We start from the raw sequence: 18,518 nt of genomic DNA, 5'->3' as shown, positions 1-18,518 counted from the left end.
TAGCTTTCTGTAAGGGAACTGCTATGGATCAACTGCTTCTCTCACCTTCTGTTTGAAGATAGCAAAGACAGGACCATTGGCCCAGGGGAATGAGAATTCCCAGAGATATGTGGCTGTTTAATATTCAGTCTCTGAATGCTGATAGCCTGCTGGGTAGGAAGGTGGAAAGTGACAGTAGGAGACATTCGTGCTCAGGCTGCAGGTTTTCCAAAACACTGACTGTTAGAGTTACCCAGCCCATCTCCTTAATATACGGACACACACAAAGACACCCCTTGACTTAATAGGCATCCCACTAAATGACAAGGAAATCACTGGAATCTAGCCAACCAACCCTCTTAAATAAGGTTGCTGATAACTCAGAGTCCCCTTGTCTTCCCTCTGCACTTCAAAATAGTCTTTCTCCAGAAAACTAGAAGTCCCACCAACTTCCTTAATTCAAACATCCGGGATAACTATATTAGCCAGCTTAATAGTTTGTGTCTGAATCATGTTAACTAAATAGAAGCCCAAGACTACCAAAGGCCTAAGGTTATATAGTTACATAATCAAGAGGAAAGTGGGTACTGACTGTAAACTGCTTTGAGTCAGCCCAGGTGCTACAGGTTAGCAGTGTCTGAAGAAAAACTGAGATGGTCTATCAACTTGTACCAGGAAAGCTATGTACATAACAAAAATAACTGGCAACAGAGCTAAAAGTTATGAATTTTGTTACCTAAGTAACACAGGGACAAAGATGCAGTGATAGAAACAGCAGTAGAAAACAGAATTCATTCATATTTGAGCACTTACTGTGTGCAGAGCACTGTATTAAGCACTTGAAAATTAGAATCAAGAAGGCCAGAACATTCTTTGAGATTATCAAGTATCAGGCTACAGAACTGTAGGGTTGTTCATCTTTCCCTACAGCCACAAGCCTGGAATCACAGGCAGTTATCACATCAACTAATTAAGCAGTTCCAGCAGGGTCATTTACAGGCCATACTCAATATCAAAGGGCAAGAGAAGATCACAAACAATTAAGCTCTAGAACAAAGTCTCAGATAATGCTGCATCTCAACTGAGTCAATTGTTGAATACAAACGCACATGGTGGTTCAGTGTCAAGAGTGGCTTTCTGAGAAAAAAACCACATGGAAAGAGAAACAAGGAGGCAACAAAAAAACCCCAAAACCCCAGTACTACATATATTAAGTCCAACAACACATTATAAACTCAATGAAGCCAGGACTGTGGTCCCCACATTGGCCTTTGCAGCCACACACACTCATAAGTCAACATCACCATCAATAGTATCAATACAAAGAACAACTTCATGTAATAAGGGATTAATTCTCCCCCACATCATTACTTACCTTCAAACTCTCTTGAGATCCACCAGTCAAGGCTCTTTCTAAACAGAAAACTTCAGCTCTTCAGAAATATTGCCTTTAGGGTTTTCCTGCAAGAACATAAGGAAAAGCCCAGATTTCTCCCCATGCAGTTTCACCTCAAACCCTGAGAAGCTGGCTTTGCTTCCCCTAAATCCCTTCTCTGATTGACTTTTCCCCAGTTATCCAGGAGTGGCCTTCAGGTAAATGATTGAGGCTGATTAGCTTCCCCTGTTGGGAAGTTGGGGGGGGGGGGGGGTGTTCGTGTGCCAAGCTTCCTTTGCTAATGATATTATACTGGGAGAGGAAGCCAAGATTTTTGTTTCTTTGTTATTGTTGTTGTCAATGGTATTTTGTTAAGCACTTTCTATGCGTCAGGTACTATACTAAAGGCTGGGGTAGATACAAGTTAATCAGGTTGGGCACAGTCCCTGTCCAGCACAGGGCTCATAGTTGTAATCTCCATTTTACAGATGAGGTAACTGAGGCACAGAGAAGTTAAATAATAATTTGGTATTTGTTAAGTGCTTACTATGTGTTGAGCACTGTTCTAAGCGCTGGTGTAGATACAGGGTAATCAGGTTTTCCCACATGGGGCTCACAGTCCTGTTAAAAACAGCATTCTGAGCATAGCAGCTCTTGATCTAAATGCCTCTTGTTTTTGTCTCAGGAAGTCCCCCATTTCAGGTGGGATGTATATCACATCTGCAAATTCCAAATTCTGGGGGACAGGAGATTGCTTCTTTCCCAAAACAGATAAGGCCTGCTTGGACAGGAGATTGCTTCTTACCCAAAACAGATAAGGCCTGCTTGAAGAGTCTCTTTTGTCATTGAAGAAAACACACTTGTCCGAGTTCTTTTGTGACTGGCTACTTCTCCTATACATTGCAAATAAAGGCACAGCCAAACAGGAGAGGGGGGTCGTTGTGTCACTCGTACCTCTCCGGAGGTGAATGGGCACTCGGTCACCTTCCTCCCTTTTCTGATCTATCCAACACTGTCTCTGAGTGTTACTTTCCTTGCTTGCGTCACCACCTTGGGTTCGAATCCTCACTGCCTTTTAGTTCCATTCCCTTTTCGAGTACAGTCTTAATCCCCATTTTACAGATGAGGGAACTGAGACACTGAGAAGTTAAGTGACTTGCCCAAGGTCACACAGCTGACACGTCAGAGTCAGGATTAGAACCCACGACCTCTGACTCCTAAGCCTGTGCTCTTTCCACTGAGCCACGCTGCTTCTATGTTAAATGACATGCCCAAGTTCACACAACAGACAGGGGGAGGAGTCAAATTAGAACCCAGGTCCTTCTGACTCCCAGGCCTATGGTCTATCCATCTATCTAGGCCATGCTTCTCTTTAACAGTTATCTTCTTGGGTTTATTGCATTTAAATAAAGCTGTCTTAAGATAACCACTCCTAATACCTAATTATGGTTCCTGTCTCATCCTGTGCCCATTGTATTGATATAAGGGCTAGCCTTATCACTCTACCCAACAGATGACTTCCTTTCTCAGGAACTTCTTTCCTGTATCTAAGGTGTAAGGTTATTTAAGATAGCCCACACAAGCACTCCCCTCTCAGGATGGCACCTGGAGAGTTTCCAGTACTCTACCAGTCTCAGCTACAGGAGAGAGACAAGCAGAGGCATTCTCATTCCATTCCTAGCTCGAGCAGTGTTTAGTGAGTGGAAGGCAATCTGCTACAAGTCAAAGCTCACCTGTGCTGGGCAGCAGCGACCTGGGAGAAAGTCCAGGGCGGAAGACTCAAGTTTACTGCACAGAAGAAGACAATGGTAAACCACTTCCATATTCTTACCATGAAAACTCTATGGATACACTACCAGAACAATTTCAGATGGAGGTGGGGCATTTTGGGGTCCATGTTCATGGAGTCGCTATAGTTCAGAGATGACTCAACAGCATAAGACAAGATACAAGCACTTCCTGCTTCACCGCATCTGGAACATATGAACAACCTCACTTCTCCTAACTGGAAAGTCCTGCCTGGAAACAGGTGACAGGGGAGGAGAGAGGTGAACTCAATCTCCATAGGTTACTCTATCTCTGGACTGAAATCTGGAAATGGGGAAAATAATTGCTAATCTGTTTTCTGAATCAAGTGCCTGGCCCCAGGTATAGCAGGGCTGTAAGAATGTGTATCTCGGTAGGATAATTATTTCGATGATTCCATTTCTGTGTATTTAACTTTGGTATTTTTACATAGCCTATTGTTTTAAAAATAGTCCCACAACTAATCATAAAGGTCTGTTCCAGCTACACTGATTACCACCTTTCAGCTTCCATGAGAAGCATGAAACAATGAGGAAATTGGGTAAGGCAGGAGGAAGGATGCAGGCCCATGATTTCCCACAATCCTGAGGAGCAGCAGAGCCTAGTAGAAAGAGTGTAGGTCTGGGAGTCAGAGGACTTGAGTTCTAATCCTGACTCCTCCATCTGTCTGTCTTGTGACCTTGAGCAAGTCACATCACTTTTCTGTGTCTCAGTTTCCTCATCTGTAAAAAGGGGATTAAATCCTCCTCCCTTCTACTTCGACTGTGAGCCCCATTTGAGATGGGGACTTGTGTCCAACCTCAACCTGGTTACCTTGTCTTTATCACAGTGTGTGGCACATAGTAAGCACTTAACAAATCCCATTAAAAGACAATCAAGCCAGGATAAGGTCTCCACACCATTAGAACACAAAGCACCCCTGCATTGAGCAGGATAGTTTGCTCAGGGATGGGGGGGACTTTATCCTTAAATCGAGAATTCAGAATAATTTTTCTCTCTTCCAATGAATCTCACTCAGTGGGTGTATGTCGAGGCTTCATATTTTGGGGAGGGGCCAAATCAAGCAAAGTTGGGTCCAGGTTTCCCCTGCCTATTTGCCTACAGAGGGAAAGAGAGAGATTTATCGTATATACAGTACTGATCGGCCACAGCCAGTACTGGTCACAGAGGTTTCACATTTCTGGTGGGAGCAGTATGAAGGATTCTGTTTCAGCCAGACTTCACCAGACAACTCCAGACCAGCTATCTGCACTGTTTGCCTGGCTCTGCATCTGGGGAAATAAGCTGATGGTGCTGGGAAAGGAAATGTAGGTACAGGAAACACAGCATGAGGGACCAGCCTTAAACAGAATTTCCCAAAGCCACCCAAGCCACTAAGACTCAACCTAGCTCAGCTGTCCTAATGCATGCCCCACCCACCCTCACTCCACCCCACACTTCCCCCTCTAATCGCTATTATCAAGGAAATGTTAGGGTAGTGGTTCTCTCTAACCTTTCCAGCTGCACCCTCAAGGCATGTTCCTTGATCCCAACACATTAATGATAACTGTGGTATTTGTTAAACACTTACTATATGCCAGGCACTATGCTAAGCACTGGGGTGGATACAAGCAAATCAGGTTAGAAACAGTCCCTGTCCCATGTGGGGCTCACAGTCTCAAACCCCACACAGCAGACACCACTTGCACATTTGCCCTGTAGCTCCCTCTTCCTCAAGTCGTCCACTGAGAGTTTAGAAAACCAACACCTTCTACCTGTCCTAGAAAACAATTCCTGACCTCCGGTTTGGGATAAAGAACCGACTTCATCATTTTCTCTCCCCTTCCCCATCCGCTAATCTCCTGACTTCCAGCCCTATACTGTGAGAATAGCTCCTCTGGGTGTTTGATGGTGGATGCTGGAAACTTCAGGCACCAAGCCTAATGAAAAGCAGCATAGTCTAGTGGAAAGACCTCAGATCTGGGAGGTAGGAGGACCTGAATTCTAATCTCCACTCCACCACTGGTCTGCTGTGGCGCCTTGGACAATTCACTTAACTTCTCTGTGCCTCAGTTACCTCATATGTAAAATGGGATTAAAGCCCCAGGTGGGACATGGACTGTATCCAACATGATTATCTTGTACCTACCCCAGCACTTAGTACAGTGCTTAGTACATAATAAGTACTTAACAAATACCCTAAACAAGAAAGTCTCCCATTTTTCCCCCAATCATCTCAGACTGTGAGACCCTTGTGGGACAGGAACCATGCCTGATTTGATTATCTTGTATTTTCTTCAGCACTTGGAATAGTGCATATTAGCAAAAATATTAATCTGCTCTCTTGGCAGAACACTGGGAAGTGAGAAGCCAAAAATTTGGGGCAAGTTCATTTTTCTCTCTTCTGTTCTTCACTTTTCCTTTGGTCAGTCCCCTGTCATACAGGAAAATGACAAGGTTGTTGACTCAGATTTTCCCAGGGACTCAAATGTTTCTGGGTAAAGAGCTAAGCACCTAGAAGCTATATATTTTTTTTCATATCTCTCCAGTGCCATTTAGTAATACACTGCATCAAGGGACTAAATGAGGTCCTGAGAAAAGAAATGGGCTTCTCCGAGTGTCTAACCTGCTCTCATCCTGAGGCAACACCATGCTAAGGGGGTGGGGGGCCCTGTAGTTAACCCACATCAATAGTCTAGGGGTGTTCCCACTTCTTTCCCTCCACCATTTTGGAGCTGAAGTAATCAGTCACATCCAACTCTTCTCCTCACCCTGACAGAGTGGTTAAAGAGGGAAAATCCAGTTAACACCTAAGAGAACAAGTTACTTGTCAACAAACAGATCTCTGTGTGCAGAGCATCAAAACCTACAGATTAAAGCACAAACAGCCTCTTCTAGGGAGCAAAACTGTCCTGCCTGTCATTTAAGGCAGAAACCTATTCAGCATAAGCTTTGATCATCTGCAGTAGATTCTCTTTGCCTGCTTACCAGTCTGAAATTTAAAATGGCTGGTTTGAGATAGAAAAACAGCATCTCTTGTAAACAAAGAATCATTTGTTCCAACTAATGAAGACATCATCCCTAATGCAAATGAAGCCACTCAAATATCATTAGCAACTCATATTTTCTTTAGAACTCAAAATGCTTTTCTCCCTGTTTACAAAGCCCAGTGCACACACATAATGGTATAACTATTTCACCAACAATTGAACTTAAACATCTTTGCTTTTCTTGCATCTACAATGCTGGACATATAGGATAGCACATCAACCTAGTTTCTATGTTTTATGATGAGATAAACAAAGATATAAAATGATGGGGAAAAGAGAGCTACATTCATGAATATAAAGTTATTCAGATATTTAAATTAATTACATAGTTATAGAGTGATTGCTTCTTTTATGTTCTACCAAGTGAAAAGCAGGGAGGAGATCAAAAAACACAGCTGGGCATACATTAAGTCTATTTTTCCTGTGCAGATTCAAATTTAATCAATTTCCAAGACAAAGCAGGTTCTTTGCAATCCATCTACTCCTCTTAAAATATTGATAAAGATACAAACTACATGGGGCTGAGTTGGGGGTTTAAAAAGAGGACTTCGGGCAAGGAAATACCATTCACCAAAAACCAAATATTTGTAATTAATCAATCATATTTATTGAGTACTTACTGTGGGCAGAGCACTGTACTAAGAGCTGTGGAGAGTACAATATAGCAAAGTTAGTAGATATGTTCGCTGTCCACAGTGAGCTTAGAGCAAATTCAAAGCTAAACCTGTCACACTGCAATGGGCTAAAAGGGGTTGATGATACCACAACTGTCTCATTTCAGCTGTTGATATGGGAAACAACAATTCAATATGCAGAAAAACTTCAGGCCAGAGGAACTCAAACTGTAGTTGAATCAACCTACTGAAAGGAAGAAAATCTACTCAGGTTCAATCAATCATGAGTATTCACTGAGCATCTACAGTATACAGAACACTGTAGTAAGCACTAGGGAGAGTACAGTAGAGTTTGTAGACATAATCTCTGTCCTCAAGCAATTTTCAATCTAGCTGAGGAGATGGACATTAAAATCAAATATAGATAGGGAGAAGACAGGAAAGTAGATGTGTGGATGAGTAAGTGCTTAAGTAATAGGGCATATAAGTAGAGAAATGCTTCAGAAGGCTGTAAGCATACAAGTGTGTAGTTGACACAGAAGTGTTGAAGTGGTAGTTGAGGGAATATTAACCTAAGGAGAACATAAATTAATGGGAGAAGGCCTCCTTGGAAAAAATGTGATTTCAGAAGGGTTTTGAAGATGGGAAGAGCAGTGATCTGGTGAATATGAATGGGGAGGGAGTTAAAAGCAGGGGGAAGAATTTGAGCAAGAGGTTGGAGGTGGGCAAGGCAAGAGCAAGACACAGTGAATAGATTGATTTGAGAAGAATGAAGAGGGTGAACTGGGGTAGGAGAAGAGAGTTGGTAAGTAGGAGGGAAAGGGCTGATTGAGTGCCTTTAAATCTCATCTTCCAGCTAACTCTATTCCTTTCTAGCTTTCAGTCATTGAACCTCAGTATACGGATGATCTGTAGCGTGTGTTCACATAAACAGATCTCCAAGTGATCACTGTTATCTTTACTGAGGCATGTGACTAAATTGGATTATTCCTTACCATTCAAATTACTAAGATCATTGCCTAGTGGATAGAGCATAGGCAATAGGAGTCAGAAGGGCTTGGGGGTCAGAGGGTCCTGGGTTCTAATCCTGGCTCTGCCACAAGTCTGCTGTGTGAGCTTGGGCAAGTCAATTCACTTCTCTGTGCCTCAGTTACCTCATCTGTAGAATGTGGATGAAGACCATGAGCCCCATGTGAGACAGGGACCTTATCCAACCTGATTTGCTTGTATCCACCCCAGTGCTTAGTACAGTGCCAGGCGCATAGTAAGCCCTTAACAAATACCACAGTTATTGTTATTATTAACACAAAGTAATCAGCAAATGCCACACCTGGCAGTTCATTTGTTTGGTGAGATGATGGAGAATATGGAATATTTCCTGCCGTAAGAGGGCATTTCTCTCAGAAAGTGGACACTGATGAAGAAATCCAAATCACCTCATGTGTGCAAGGCTCCCCTGAAGAAACCTGTGTTTAAGCACATTGCGATCTTAAAATTGAAACTAAAGTCATGTTTGCCAGGTGGTTATGACCTCCACCTTGTAGTTCAGAGCTGACATATGAACAACCTATAGAAAATCCTCCCAATCCAATGAGAGAACAGGCAACTAATGTGGAACTTCTCACAGCCTTATAGCATCAAAGCAGTGTTCATCAGACATCAGCTTCCCTGGCTTAGACATGGGATCAGAATGTCTGTTTCTATCTTCTTAAAATAAAGTGTCATCTCCCAATTAAATGTAGACAGATGCCCAAGTAAAGGGCAAGGACAATGTTTCGAAGAACTCTCCAAATCTAAAATTTTAATATGTAAAATTAATCCTGCATCGCAGGAGACTTCAGTCATATGGAGTGGTCCTGTCCACTAATACAGACTCTGGCTATTTGAAGTCTTCAGCAGTGAATAGGAAAAGGAGAGAAGAGTATCACACAAACAGTGAACTGAGATCCCCTCATCCCCTTCTCCAATGGAAGTGTCTGCCCAAACTACAGCAGACCTTAAATCAGTCATAATACAGGCCAATAGAATAACCCAAATGGAAGTAAAATTCATTCTTTTCTAATAAGAGATCATTGCTGATGACAATATGACCCCCCATTAATCAGTCAATAGCCCCAGTTGCTATTGCTATTCCCTGTAATAAATATTATTTTCTAATACATGAAACTTTGTGAATTCAGACTCTACGAATTTACAATTCATGGTAATCGAGACTGAAGTTCAACCATCCAATATTGTAATTAGAGTCCAAGCAGTAGAAATTTACCACAGAAAATGACTGCCATGGACAATAAGCAGGAAGCTCCAATGTTGAAAGAAGTGGGGAGGATAGAGAAAGTGAGCAGTTGGAGTCCCAGAGAGAGGAAAATCAGCAAATGAGAAAGTCAGTGTAGAATGCAGGCAAGGGAGGAGGGAAAGTCAGAACAGGGCATCTGACTGGCATTTCCAAACCTCAATCAATCCTGAACACCCCTGTTCTACTTTGCTGAGGAGTGGGAAAAGTATCAGGATAGGGGAATAGGAGTCTGGGATTTTCAAACTTCAGTCAGCCTTTAACTCCCCTCGTTGAACCTTGGGGGGAAAAAGGGGAGGGGAAGGGAAAGAAAGCAATGTGTGTGCATGTGTATGACTGCATCAGTGACTGTGTACGTGGGTGTGTGAGAGGAGAGATATGCCATCAGATTCATTCATTCATACCATCCATTCATTCAGAATACCTCAGAGAAGGACATACAAGAATAAAAAAGAATTTTAAAAATGCTCCTACAATTTACATTTTTCATTGATTCAGACCGGTTTTCCCCTCTTCCCTCTCCCTCCCTTCAACTCCCCGTTTGCCTTAATCAGGGATTTCACTGCATTCTTGTCCTATGCAAACACAGTCTACACACTGATCGATGTGAATTTATGGAGTCAACAGAATACCCAGTGGTAGGAGCTTTCAGAAAAACATCTGAAGAGCTAGTAACACTGACTAAAGGCACAAGCAAAGTGACATACATTATTACAATTAATCAACTCCACAGACTTCTAGCAACCAGATTCATTTCCCTTGGCCTGTGAGAGGCCAACCTTTTTAGTTTTAGTCCACTGCTTCCTTACAATGTTCAGGACCCTCTGAACATAATGGCCCAAATTTCCTGATGCCTGACTGACTGCCATCAGAAGCCATAGCAGTAACAGCTTCCAGCCTGGCAGGAGCCTAGAAAGGGAGGAATGAATATGATTTTTTTAAATACCAACCCCTAGCCCTACAAGCTCTCTCTCCTTTCTGGGATAAACATAGGGATTATTTGAAGAGTGAGAACACATTCACCTGTTTGGAGAGGCAAGTGTGTTCTGGAATATAAAAGAAATTGGCCATCCTTTGTTTAATAAAAAAGAAAATGTGGGATTTCCTCACTTCTCCCTAGAAACAATCAAATAATAGCAATTTGGGTTACTGATTGAGTCACAAAGTCTTTCTCTCAGCCTACCAAGAGACATGTACTTACCAGAATGAAATTTGACTAGATACCAGTCTGCACATGAGCTTTAGAAAAATATAAAGAATGAGGCTTAAGACTAATCTTAATGCCAGATTTGTGGTTTATACATCAGAAATGGTTATACAGAGACAGTCTGCCTGCTTAGCAGAGTACAGTAGTTTATTTTCTACCAAGCTCAGCTTTTCACTTTGGTTAAATTTCATAGGCCCCTGAGGAATTGTTATATTAATTTCATTTGCTTTATAGCAAGCGTATGAGAAGTTCACAGTCTGCAGGGTCCAGCTTTGACTTTTAGAAATCATTTCCTTTTTTTATGGTGCAATTAGGGTGCTCTGTTTATTTCCTATGAACTACAACCGAGAAATGGGTGCTTTTGAAAGTTCAGCTTTTTCTCCTTAATCAAGGAGTTCAGGAAATGTGGGCAAGCAGCTAGGGGATCTACACCCATTCATTCGTTGAAGATAAAGAACATCAGTGTTCATTTTCCTTCACAAGCCATTAATATTAGACTACTGAAACATACAAGAGAGCTCCAATCTCCCCCTTTTTATTCCCTCACTGGCTTTATTCACAGGAGTTGGGCACGCACCATCCCCAGACACAGGGACAGGAGGAAGAAAAAGCTCATGAACTCCTTCTAGTAACTCTAGAAAGCACCTCCAGTTCTGATCTGGGAATGGGGCAGAGATGTTTCAAGCAGAAACTCCTAACCACCAGCTTTAAGGCACTTAATCAGCTGTCTCCCGCCTGTCTATCCTTGCACTTCTCCCACTACAATCCAGCCCACATAGGCTCACGATCTTAATTCCCATTTTACAAAAGAGGTAACTGAGGCATAGAAAAGTTTAGTGACTTACCCAAGGTCACACAGCAGGCAAGTAATGGTGCCGGAATTAGAACCCAGGTCCTTCTGACTCCCGGGCCTGTGCTCTATCCATAAGGCCATGCTGCTTCTCTAGAAGCCATCCACCTCATCATTTTAGCCACAGGCAATCTGTGCCAATAGGAATGTCTGCCTGAGCAGTACAGTCAAGCAAATAGGAAATCACAACACTAAGGAAGCAAATGATCAACCATAAACTGGAGATTTGTCCATAATCCCTAGAGGCATGTGCACATATCAGGTAAATGACTGTTTCCAACACATCCTATATGTGACTTTTCTGTTTTAGACACCTAATTGTGGTCCTTGAGAAACTTTGAGCAAAGACCACTGCCATAGATATTTGGTTTGGTAGACATTTTCAGGGGAAAGAAGATTAGCAAACCCTGGAATTCCCTTGTTCCAGTTTGCTCATCTCATTATCATATCATCTCATAATCATCTCATAATTATAATCTCATCATCTCATGCTAATCTCATAATCATAGAGAAGCATCATGGCCTAGTGGATAGAGCATGAGCCTGGGAGTCAGAGGGTCATAGGTTCTAATCCTGGCCCCACCATTTGTCTGTTGTGTGACCTTGGGCAAGTCAATTCACTTCTCTGGGCCTCAGTTACCTCATCTGGTAAATGGGGATTAAGAGTGTGAGCTCCATGCGGGATAGGGATTTTGTCCAACCTGATTTGCTTGTATCCAGCTCAGCGCTTAGTACAGTTCCTGGCACATAGTAAGTGCTTAACAAATACTATCATCATTATTATTATTATTATATCCAGAAGTGACTTGGCACAGGTCCCCTCTCCCAGTTGCCAAGGAAGAATGTCCTGTATTAACACATCCTGTTCTAACATATCAACTGAAAATATCAGTTTATTTACTGAAAATCTAGAGTGAGAAAGCTCCTGTTTCCAAGCTTGGCACAACATTTGCTCCTCCAGGTCTAGACTTGCAGACCTAGTCCCGAACAAACTTCTGATCAATACATGGAAATCACGGGTGATCTGTATCTGACCTTTACACCCAATTAACTTGCCAAGCACTTGACCAGCTCAGGCACCTTGAACAAGGGTTTCAATATCAAGTTGGTGTTTGAGACAGTGGCTTAAATGAGGTGAGAGACAGGAGAAAGGGAGGTCAGCAAGGAAGCTAATGCTGTAGTCAAGAGTGAGATAGGACAAGGAGGAAGCAGCATGGCCTAGTGGAAAGAGTAAGGGCCTAGGATGCAGAGGACCTAGGTTGTAATCCCATCTCTGCCACATGTCTGCTGTGTTACCTTGGGCACGTCATTTAACTTCTCTGGGCTTGTTTCCTCACCTGTAAAATGGGGAATAAATCCTACTCCCTTCTACTTAGACTGTGAGCCCCATAATGAGACAGGGACTGTGTCCAACTTCATTTTCTACCCCAGTGCTTAGTACAGTGTTGGGAACAAAGTAGATGCTTAACAAGTACCATTTAAAAAGTATTTGGATGGAGAGGAAGGGACAGGGTCTAGAGATGGTGTGAAGGCAGAACTAACAAGATTTGGTGACAGACTGAATATGTGGATTGGATGAGAGAGAAAAGGTGATAATAATGCCAATTTTATGGAGCTTGTGAGGCAGGGAGGATGATGGCGGTGTCTACAGTGATGGGAAAGTTTTGGGGTGGTAGGGTTTGTGTAGGAAAATGAAGAGTTCTGTATTGGACATATTCAATTTTAAGGGTTGGCTGGACATCCAAATAGAGATGTCCTGAAGGCTGAGGCAAACATGAGTCTGTAGAGGAGAGAGGTTGGAGCTGAAGAGGTTGATTTGGAAGTCATGCATGTAGAGATGGTAGTTGAAAGCTCGGGAGTGAATAAGTTCTCCAAAAGAGTGGGTGTAGACGAAGACTAGAAGGGGACCAAGAAGTGAATCTTGATGGATCCCCACAGTTAGGGTTGGGAGGTAGAGGAGAATACAATAAAACGGCTCCTAAAAATCCCCAAGAGAACTTCCCTTCACTATTCTTCTACTACAACCCAGCCCACACACTTTGCTCCTCTAATGCTCAACTTCTCAATGTATCTTGATCTTGTCTAATCTCGATCTTGTCTACCTCACCGCTGACCTCTCGCCCATATCCTTCCTCTGGCCTGGAACGTCCTCCCTCCTCATATCTGACAATTACTTTCACCCACTTCAAAGCCTTATTTAAGGCACATATCCTCCAAGAGGCTTTCCCTGACCAAGCCTTCTTTTCCTTTTCTTCAGCTACTTTCTGTGTCACCCTGATTTGCTCTCTTTATCCATCCTACCTCCCAGTCCCACAGCACTTATGTACATATCTGTCATTTATTTATTCCTATTAATGTCTGTCTTCCCCTCTAGAATGTAAGCTCATTGTGGACAGGGAATACATTTGTTATATTGTTATAGTGCATGCTTAGAACAGTACTCTGCACACAGTAAGGGCTCAGTAAATATGATTGACGGACTGACTGACTGTCAAAGGCAGCTGAGTGGTCTAGAAAGATTAGGATGGAGTTGAGGCCAGAAGATTTGACCAGAAGAAAGTCACTGAGGATCTTGGAGAGGACAGTTTCTGTGGAGTAGAGGGGTGATAGACAGGTTTCAGGGAATAAAAGAGAGAGTTTGGAGGAGAGAAAGTGGAAGCAGTTGGAGCAAACTCATTCGAGGGTTTTGGAGAGGAATGGTAGGAGGGAGATGCTGCAATAACTGGAGGGTACAGTGAGTGGAGACAAAGGAGGTTTTTTTTTTTAAGATAGGTGAAAAATGGGTCTGAGTGAAAGCAGATGAGAAGGAGCCATTGGAGAGTGAGTGGTTGAAGATAGTGATCAGGGAAGGAGCATATGTTTGAATAAGTTTTGAAGGGATAAGGAGGTGGAAGATCTCCTTAGGGAGCACTCTCACTCTTTCACAGGGACCAGTCTGACATACTGCATCCAGCAGCCTCTAGACTGTAAGCTCCTCATGGGCAGGGAATCTACCAGGAAGTCTACCAACTCTGTTGCATTGCACTCTGCCAAGCACATAGTACAGTGTTCCACACAGAGTAAGCGCTCAACAAATACCATTGATTGATCAATTGATCCAGCTCAGTCTGCCTTTAACTCTGGCCTCTCCCCAGTGACCTGCATATCTGCCTGACTCTGTTAATCTATTTCATAACTGCTTATTATACTCTGGCCATGCATCTCATGAATGGGCTGGATTGCATCTCTAAAGTCTCCTTCTGGAGAGCAGCTAGAGGCCACTTACCTTTGCTAAGTGGTTGGCTGATTCCATAGAGAGACTTGTGCCCTGGGAAGGATCTGTCACTCTCTAAATCCTTCCCTAAGGGAAGATTAGACACTTTGGCAGGTAAATTATTTTTTTGAAGCATTTGATAGGAACACTCTTAGCTCATTGTTGGGCAGCGATTGTCTATCTGTTGCCAAATTGTACATTCCAAGCGCTTAATACAGTGTTCTGCATGCAATAAGCACTCAGTAAATATGACTGAATGTATGAATGAATGAAAACTGCTTCCCTATGGATGGGAAAAATTAGGGGCCCTGGAATTATTTTCCTCTGGACTACTGGAGGCTCTGAATCCTGGGACTTATGGCTCACATCTCTCCACCTGGAAATCACTACCCTAATAACACGTCTATTGAGGAGGGCATGATAGTGGAAAACAACGCAGGATAAAAACAGGCATTAAGAGTCTAAATGAAAAATACAGCAGTTGGACTACTAGCTGAGGAAAGGAATGGATAATATTTTAACTGGGAGAACCCTAGAATTCAGAAACACTCTAAAGTATGGTTCTGTGGGGCTTGGAGTGGATTTCCCCCTTCTCCTACCTGAAGCTCCTGATCTCTGTGGGTGGCCTCCACTCCAGAAATTAGAGCAGGGCCCATTACAGGGCTAAATAGGGAGTGGGTTTGTGAGAGGGTTGTAGGGGCCCTCTTAACAGGCATGGGTGGGGGCAGGGGGCGGGGCTAAGCACAGTGAAGGTTCAATGAACACTATTGATTGGAATTTTTTTATTTATATTAATGTATTAATGTCTGTCACCCCCTCTAGACTGTAAGTTTATTTCCAGCAAAGAATGTGTCTGTTTATTGTTATACTGTACTCTCCCACGTGCTTAGAACAGTGTTCTGCACACAGTAAGCATAAGCACTCAATAAATATGTTTGAACAAATGAATGAATGAATGATTGGAGCAGAGCCCAAAAGGAGCCAACTGCCTCCCCTAAACCAGAGCCCAAAAAGGAGGAGTGAGATACCATAATCCCCAGGCTCCAAGGAACTAGAAGACACAATCCTAGAGATGAAGACATATTACCAGTAAGACAGAGACACAGAGGACAAAGCCTGAAAGAGCTAGATAAAGAGTCCCAAACGGTAGGAATGAAACAGGGACACTAAAACAGAGCCTGGGAAGAAGAAAAGAGAAAGAAATGGAGATATAGAGACAGAGACAAGAAGACCAGGAGGAAGACAGAGTATTGCTAATTTCTGCTTCACAGAGAGACAGAACAGATTCCAGGGGAGAGAGTAAGGAGGGCTGGATTACTAGGATAGGTATGTGAATAAGAATGTGAGATGTGTTGAAAGGAAAAGAGTAAATCCATTTAAAATTCTTTTGTTAGGAGAGTTGGTATTCAGCACATAATCAAGTCTCAGCCATTAGAACAGCAAATGTGGCATTTAACTGCCCTAAAAGTACTTTGATAGAATTGAAAAGTTCAACTTTGCTTTAATTCTCCCTTATTCTAGGCACCCTACTAGGTGATAAATGGAACAAAAAACCTCTTAGCTACTTAAAGAAGGAACCCCTGGCCATATTTTTCTTCAGGAGTCCCTAAGATTGATTCTGAGCCAGAATGGCCAGCTTAATGCTTTGGGACATACTCCCAATGTTGGGCTGAAATGGCATAATTTAGGTGACCTGAACATCCAAGAACTTAATGTATACATGCACTGCCATGTGATTCGTTTGCTGGGAAGTGAGTCTTGGTTATCGGGCCATGTCCAAATTGCTAGAGACGAGCCCCAATCTTGGCTTATTCAAGAATTAACCTTGGTTATTATGAATTTTGCCTGAAAAGATGTCTATTCCTTGGGGTACTTTTGCATATGTTACAGCATTTCAAACTTCTTTATTTTCGGTCAGCACACGTTTACAGCAGCATTCTCTAAGGAGTCATGAAAGGAATTGAAAAGATTTCCATTCAGAAAGGGCTGTTGAGATTCAAAATAGTGAGCTGATTGATGTATGACAGACACACATCTAATTCCTTCCAGAGAGACCTTCAACTTGCCTGCTGAAACCATATCAGAGCCATGAGAATGAACACTTACCTACAAGTTCAGGGCCAAAAGAATCAATCAAGCAGAGCACTGTACTTAGCTCTTGAATAAAATCATCAAAGGTGTAGGAGTGATGTTCTGCAGGATGTGGGCTGTCTATCCGCTCCCAGTCCAAGGAGCAGCATCAGTGACAGAGGCCGTGACTCTTCTAGCTATCACCTAACCCATCTTCACCTCAGCCTCTACTGCTGTGGTATCAGATCACCTTGGCTGATTCCCACAGTGGAGAAAGAATGGCAAACATTAGCCTGTCCTCTCCCCCAGTCTCGATAAGGAGATCAGGGTGACTGACCTAGTTCGGTGCCTTTAACTTTTAGAAAATCATCACTGGAGAAGTCCAACAAGAATCAAGCTGCTGGGCCAGTGAAAAAAAATATTTTTAATGGTATCTGTTAAACACTTACTATGTGCCAGCCACTGTACTAAGTACAGGGATAGATACAAGATAATCAGGTTTGACAGAGTCAATGTCCTACATGGGGGTCACTGTCTTAATTCCCATTTTACAGATGAGGTAAACTGAGGCAGAAAGAAGTGAAGTGACTTGCCCATGGTCACAAAACAGACAAGTAGCAGATCCAGGATTAAAACCCAGGTCATCTGACTTCCAGGTTTGTGCTTTTTCCACTAAGCTACACTGCTCATCATTGAGCCTCTCTGTTCTGTTTCCCTTTGACTAGCTTTCATCATATGAGAGAGTATAATTGAGCCAGATCTATTCCATTGACCTTCTCAACTAGGGAATGTTGGGAGGTGGGATGAAGTTTGAAAGGGGCATATGTAACCTAGAAGTTCATATATGAAGTTAGAGGAAGGGAGCGAGCATAAGAAAGCCTGAGAAGGCCATGATGGAAACTGAAGGGATCGATGCCATTTTGATTGGCCCAATTACGTTCCTTCAGGCTGAAAGGATATGTAAACTATTTAACAAGCATCCATTTTGCCAAGAGCTCATGTAGCATGGGGCTGTTATCAAGAGTAAATAGAATACAGCCCCTGTTGAACCTTGGCTCCTAGCCCCCAGATCTGCTGCCATGGTCTCCTTCCTTGCGAAAATCCGGGGGCCTTTGAAAGGAATTTCACAGCACTCATTCAATTTTTTCTCTGTGTTGCCATGGAACAGAAAACATCCAAACATTTTTTGTTCTTCCAAAAAAGCTTAGCCCGAGGGGAAATTCAACAGCATTCCATGTATGTCCGTAAGCCTTGGTGCAATGTGATTTCAGACACCTGTTTCCTTTGCTGGAGTATTTACCCAGGAGCAGCATCCTGTTGGAGACATTAGCGGAACTTGCTTCAGGGTTTTTTGGCTTTTCTTCTCTTTTCTGGAACCAAGACCCAGCTGCTGACTCTACCGATAGTCAGACGTTCACTTTTCCTTTGGAGAGCTTCCACCAGCAATTCTCCCTTTACCAATTCTTCTTCTCTTTCAGGACAGCTATAAAACATCATTTCCAGGAAGGGGGAACACTAACGCCAAGTCTTAACTCAAATTCCTCTGGTTTTGATTACAGTAAGCCTCTGGAGTCTACAGACAATAATGCCATGGATTTGTTTGTGCCAGGGAGAAGAATGTGCTCCCCAAAATGCCACAGCTAGCAACAGGGAAAGAAGGCTGCAATGGGGTCAGAAGATGGCCAAGCCCCTTTTTTGCCACCCTAGACATTACTCAAGGTCAGCCAGCAATTTCCCTCCCTCCCCAGCAGCTGTCTCTATTTCCAACCTGGGTAGAACGGCAGCAGGACTCCAGGAGAAAAGGGAAATCCTCACCTCTGGGTGGGATCTGGGGCCCTACAATCCAGTTCTCTCAGAGGCAGGATGGCTTAGTGGATAGAGCATGGGCCTGGGAGTCAAAAGGTCATGGGTTCTAATCTCGACTCTGCCACATGTCTGCTGTGTGACCTTGGACAAGTCACTTCACTTCTTTATGCCTCAGTTACCTCATCTGTAAAATGGGAATTGAGACTGTGAGCCCCAAGTGGAACAGGAACTGTGTC

At 43.0% G+C, this 18,518-nt stretch overlaps 1 non-coding gene across 1 annotated transcript; it reads left to right on the top strand.

Annotated features, from left to right (window-relative positions):
* Positions 1 to 2,941: 2,941 nt before the first annotated feature.
* LOC114808570 lies at positions 2,942 to 3,077 on the top strand. The gene has a single exon (XR_003756417.1). It is a non-coding gene; the product is annotated as a small nucleolar RNA SNORA7 (small nucleolar RNA).
* The last annotated feature ends 15,441 nt before the right edge of the window (positions 3,078 to 18,518 follow it).

The sequence above is a fragment of the Ornithorhynchus anatinus genome, chromosome X5, assembly GCF_004115215.2.
Source record: "Ornithorhynchus anatinus isolate Pmale09 chromosome X5, mOrnAna1.pri.v4, whole genome shotgun sequence".
NCBI classification, from domain to species: domain Eukaryota; kingdom Metazoa; phylum Chordata; class Mammalia; order Monotremata; family Ornithorhynchidae; genus Ornithorhynchus; species Ornithorhynchus anatinus.
The sequence above is the reverse complement of the archived record's forward strand: the minus strand, read 5'-3'. Positions and strand labels throughout refer to the sequence as shown.